Below are 6,000 nucleotides of genomic sequence, written 5' to 3' on the forward strand. Positions count from 1 at the left end.
AGCAAATAGCGTAAAGGCAAGCGGTAGAACATCCTTGGACGAGGATGATCAGGCAGGGTGTGAAGATGGCTCTGATCAGGCAGGGTGTGCACACAGCAGATGTGGTCCTGCACTGTCACCCATGTCGGGGTTGCAGCGAGGAGCCCCTGTGCCCTGATCCTCTTTGGGATCTCTGTTGTCCACATGAGGGGGGAGTTGAATGAACTTAGTCACCTCCTAGGCTTTGCCTGTGGAGGGGAATTTCCCATACATGGGTTCAAATGCAGGTATCTGAATACTCTACTTATTGGTATCTGTCCTATCTCTGAGTCTTTCCCAGTGGGTCGGAAAGAACTCAGTCTCTCCTTTTCCATCAGCCCTGAGTCAGTGTTAGCAGAAAGCAAAATGAGCAACCCTGGAAATCCAGCTCTGCGGCAGCCATTGGAGCAGGGAGATGTTGGGCCTCATGAGAACGAGCTGGTTGTCCACCCATGATACCCAGGCAGGACAGGTCCCACATGCAGCCCCTGGAGGCCCAGCTCACTTTGCAGAAGATGCTACCACCCAAGCATCCGGAAAATAGGAAGTATTGCAGGGGTCAGCCCCAGCCCACGTGCCTGGCATTAGCAGCTACAAAACCCACAGGCATGGTTCAGGTCAGGCCTCGAGGTGTTCCTCCTGGGCTGGCTCAGCTCTGGAGAAGCCGGATGGCATCCTCCATGGGGAGTGCTGGGTGCCAGATTAGACAGGGGGTCGGGGGGTGGTGAGGCAGACCCACTGGAGCCCCAAACAGGGAAGCAGGAAAAACAAACCAACCAAACAAAAACAACAGAGCAATGACCTTGTGTTTGGGCCAAGCACCAAAAGACAAAATGGGTGTGCCAGGATGGCTGGAGGGAGAGCAGACCTAGCCATGATGCTCACAGCAGAGCTGAGCCTGACAGCAAAGCGCAGCAATTAAAAGACATGTTCTTTTCGTTCTTCTCACAACTGACTCCTCACCAAACCCAGAAGGTTTTTAGCTACTTTGGCCGGGTCATTGAAAGAGTAGCTGCAAACATGACAACTCACATTTCATGCCTAACGTTAGCACTGGAACAGAGAGAGCACAGGGTGATTATCTCAGCAATCCCATTTAAGCCACACTGACTCCTCACAAAGAAGAGAAAACTCTACAGTGAGTATTTCTAAATATTAGGCTAAACCTGAACAATCATAATTTCAAAGGCACCTTTTAGAAGCAGGAAAGTGACTGAATTTATTAGCTTCATTATTTGTTTCAGAGTAGTCCTCCAGCACCCACTGCTCTTTATAAAAGTATATTTTAATTCTTGACATACCATCTAAAATGCCTGCTGAAATTATTTTCTAAAGAATTTTGCACCATGCAGTTTATTGTTTTAAAATACTGGTATCAATTTTCCACTGTATTATGCAGCTATATGTTGACATTTTAGTCTCATCCCCAGTTTATATCTGAGAACTATTTAATTCAGAGCTATGCTCCTCATTTCTGCTGGGAAGTATATGGATCTCTAAATATTCAGTAGTTTCATTGGTCATAAAAATGCTGAACAAATGGATAAAACCAATTGCCAATAAACACAATGCAAATGTGTACATTAAAATGCAATGAAATTGGATTAATTAAATCCACATTGCATCTGGATTCACATGTAATACAGAACAAAATTAAATGCGGCTCGAGAGCTCCCTATTACTTTAAAATGGGTCTGATTGAAAGCGTGTTCATTTACCTGCGTGGGCTCTGGGTCAGGAACTGTGCCAGTAAATAATAACATCCACAATCTAGATAAGCTAGATTTGACCCACAAATCAAGGTTATGAATTTGGCATTTCATGTCATTTAAAATCTAATGTAAAATTGCATCTCTGCTAACAAAACAGATGGTATTAGGCCTTCTTTTTGGCATTGGGTTTTGGTACCTGTCCAAAAAATCTTCTTGACATCCTTTAAATGCAGCTATTTAACCACCTGTCACTTTGCTTTAGATGCCCATTGAATTTCTGACAGGAAAAACATTATTTTGTCTACACATTATTTCATGACACAAGAAACGTAGCACATATACAGCAAAGTTTACACATTGTGTGAAAATCTATTAAAAAAAAAAAAAAAAGGAGAGTTGTTACATGCTACTAAGGCAATTACTCCATAATTAATGTCATTGATAGGAGAAAACATTCCAGAAACCCAAATATGACAAAACAAAATGAGCTCAAACCCAGCAGAGAAGCAGTAAGGGTGCTCACACACCAGCTTACATTGTTCTGCCCAGGTGAAAATACTTGCTCTCCTGTCACATACCAGTTCGGCTGACGCTTATGAATGAATCATTTTCCACCAAAAAGCTCCATTAGCATGCACATGCTGAAGACAAAAGGTCCCAACAGTGTAAAACGCATCAGCGAGTTCCTTCTCATGGCCCACGCGGTGCAAGTTGCTGCGCACCGCCAGGCCTCGTGGTTCGGCCTCATGAAAGCCTTGAGGGTTTTACCCAAATGGAGCTGCGGGTGGGTGGGACCTCGTCTTTAGTTTTTTGGCACGGAAACGTAACAGAGCTGGAGGTAGACACGTTTCATTTGGGCCAAGCGTGCAGACATGGTTGTGCCTGGTGCTTAGCTGCTTGACTGTACGAAGAGATTCGAGGCACGAGCGCTCGCACGAGCCCTCCTCTCCCTCAGCTTTCGCAGTGAATCAGCCCCCTGCAGGGCCAGCCCAGGTCGGTGTCAATAATCTCTGTCTCACAGCACCACAGCGAGCCGGCCTCCGTTTGGGAGCTGCCTGATGGAGCAGGAGGATGTTTCACGTTTTGTCGGCAGCCTCATCCCCTCAGACACCGTATGTGTTGCTTCTGCCAGCCAGAAACTTCAGCACTTGAGGTGAGATCCCTAGCCTCACCTCCTTCACTCCATGCCAAAAGACACCCCTCATTTTTCCGAACATCAAGCGACCAACAGGCCCCTCCTCCAAGGCACGGGACAGCATTTTAGAAAATAAATTTACTCACCGACGCAGAGTTGCTTGGAAAGTCCTGGCCTCGGGCTCTGCAATCGCGCCTGTCCCGAGCCTGCCCAGGGCTTTGGGGGCTCTTTGGCTGTGTCTGGGGCCCGGTGTCCTTGGCTCGCAGCGTGTCCTCCTCCCGAGCACTGCTGCGTGGGAGGAGGAGGCAGTCTGAATGGTAAGTGCTTGCTTAAAGCTGACCTGTAAATTTGGGGCAGGGAGATAACAAAAGAGATCCTTGACACGGCTGCATAACGTGGCTGCATCTCCTCCACATGACGAGAGGAGCTCCGGCCCTGTCTCGGGGGGCTTTGAGCCAGCTCTGCCCAGCTCCCACCTCGGCACGCTGGCACGGCGAGCACTGGCACGCCATGCTGACGTTTATAATTCCTCCAGAAAAATGTAAGCTTTCCTCAGGCAAACTGTAAGCAAAGAAGTGAACCGTGTCCAGGAGTGTAAATACAGGCACTGTCTTGCACAGATGGACTTCCCAAATTTTACCCCAAAGGAGAAGAGAAGCCTGCAAGAAGCTTGCTCTGCTGCCACCAGGGGAAGATGTCCAAGGACAACCCAGGAGGCTGGGGAGGTGATGCCCAACTCCACCAGATACATTACCCTGCATGCGACAAAAAACAATTTGTCAGGGTCATATGCCACTTGTATAATTGAGGAAATTAATCCCAGGTGCCTCCCCAGCCACTGGCAGGAGTGCTACACCAGAGATTAATTTGGTTTCATATCTTTAATTTTACTGTGCAGCAGCTGAGAAGAAGCATTGCTTTTGATTTCAAGGATGTCACATACTGTGACCAACTTTAACAGTTTCTTCAATATTCTTCCTCCCAAAGTAAAGCAGTCATTTCTTATAACTGCATTTTGAATGAATGTCTCAGGCTCACGCTCTGAAAGTGATGCAATTGAATCATCTTGCTGGTTCATTTTGAGGGGTGAAGCCCACACTCCCCTCCTCTGCCCAGAAAATTAATCTTTCTGAGAGCATCTCTCTGACTCTTCAATGCAACAGAGTGATTTTTGTTTTATAAATGATCTCCTGAGCTTGGAATAGTTGGCTTCTTTCTCTAAACTTACTCAATATTTTGGCAGGGTGAGGGAGCTCCTGTATTCACCCTCAGCCCAGGGAGATTATCACCTAATCTTTAGATATTACGTCTTTAAAATGTTTTTCCTCGTATTCTCCCGCATGAACACACACTGCAGCCATATCTGAGAAACCCAAATATTACTGCCTTAAGAATCGGGGCTAGAAATACATCACAGCTTTCGCTTGCTATATTATACTTTCCTAATGGCAGAAAGTTACATTTTAAAAGACAAATATTAGCAATGGTTGGTGCATGTTATTAGCTGAGCCAGACAAATAATGGGTTTTCATTTCAGTGGCAGAACTGAAGACTCCAGCAATGCCAGGGAGGGTGTGGGGAATTATCATGGGTTAACCCCAAATCATCCTCTGTCTGAAACAAAACTTTCAGCTTGGTTTCAGGTTACTTGCTGCCCTTTATATGTTAAGATAATTACATCAGTCAGGAAACAGAGACCCTCTTTCAAAGCGAAACCCAAAAATGCCTCATTTTGAAAGTGTTGAAATGAGATATTTTGAGTATTTTCAACCTGTTCCTCCCACCTCTCTTTCTCCTGCAGAAACTAATTGCAAAATTAATACCGAAAGGGTTGTTAGGCATTGGAATGGGCTGCCCAGGGAAGTGGTTGAGTCACCAGCCCTGGAGGTCTTTAAAAGACGTTTAGATGTTGAGCTTAGTGATATGGTTTAGTGGAGGACTTGTTAGTGTTAGGTCAGAGGTTGGACTAGGTGAACTTGGAGGTCTCTTCCAACCTAGATGATTCTGTGATTCTGTGATACTAATCACAGGTTGTGTAACCCTCTGGGCTTTCTGACAAATTCAGTTTTTTGCAAAAAGCTACTTCCTCCCATCACTGTCCAAGGACAAGCCCTGCCGGCTCCAGCTGCAGAGACATTGGTTTTCAGCTCTGGACCTCCTGATGCAACACCCCAGACCATAACCCACACTCTTCCTCCTTTCTCAGCTTCCCCGATTCTTCCTCCCCTCCCCACGGTCACTGTCCTGATGTTGTTTCTGCCCCCATTGTCCCCCAGTGCTCCTTCGCCACAGTGCCTCCGACTCCTGCCCTTTCTCTTTGGTTTTCTGGACTTGGGCTTCATCTTAGCCAGCTTTTCTCCATGGCTATCCAAGACTTCTTCCTATTCTTATGTTACATCCTACCTGGAACTTTAATAAAAGGGAGCAGTATCTCAAGACTTGGCAGCTTTTTTTACTTTCCTAGGTTATGCAGGCCATTAGGAAACTCTTAGCAAACTTCATGCCAGCTTCTGCCATTTTACCTCCATTTTCCTCTACACAGTTAAAAATTGAGAAACTCAGCCCTCGAGCAAGGCAAACAAAACAAACTCAGTGTGGGCTCTGCAGGCTGAGCCACTCAGCACGTGTGCTAGAGCAACCAAAACCAACTTTCGGACTGGCAATCCCCACACTCTGCAACTCGCTTTCTGACCACTTCAACTTGCCAAAAGAATTTGCTGAGACACAGTATGGGGAGGACTTGTGGGGGAAGGCAGGCTATGGATGATGAAAATCAGGCTTTTAGATGGAAGTCAGGTTTAGGTTTAAAAGAAGTTAGGTTTAATGGCTTCCACTCAGCAAGCATGCATGTGCTGGTTGACACATACACATGCAAAACTGGTCCACACTGAAGTTCTGAAACACCCACGAGCTCCTGTTCCCACAGCTGCTGGAGGACATCGTGTGTGACCGCAGCAGGAGGAAGGAGGACTGACCCCATCCTGATATGCCAGGAGGAATTGCTGGGAGGGGGTGGCACATTGCACTGACACAACCTTTTTCCACCATCACACCAGGCTGTGGGCAATATATCACAGCAAGAAGTTCCCTGGGATCTCAGGATCTGCAGAAAGCAAGGTTTTTCCACATAGGATC

The 6,000-nt window shown here is 46.5% G+C and overlaps 1 protein-coding gene across 1 annotated transcript in view; it reads right to left on the minus strand.

Annotated features, from left to right (window-relative positions):
* Nucleotides 1–3,162, minus strand: part of TOX2 (TOX high mobility group box family member 2) — a 135,540-nt gene extending 132,378 nt beyond the window's left edge. The window contains exon 1 of the mRNA XM_083801527.1: nt 3,012–3,162. The gene's annotated coding sequence lies outside the window, so the exon portion shown is untranslated. The remainder of the gene's footprint in view (nt 1–3,011) is intronic.
* Nucleotides 3,163–6,000: the final 2,838 nt, after the last annotated feature.

This window comes from Anser anser (genome assembly GCF_964211835.1).
Source record: "Anser anser genome assembly, chromosome: 16".
Lineage (NCBI taxonomy): Eukaryota > Metazoa > Chordata > Aves > Anseriformes > Anatidae > Anser > Anser anser.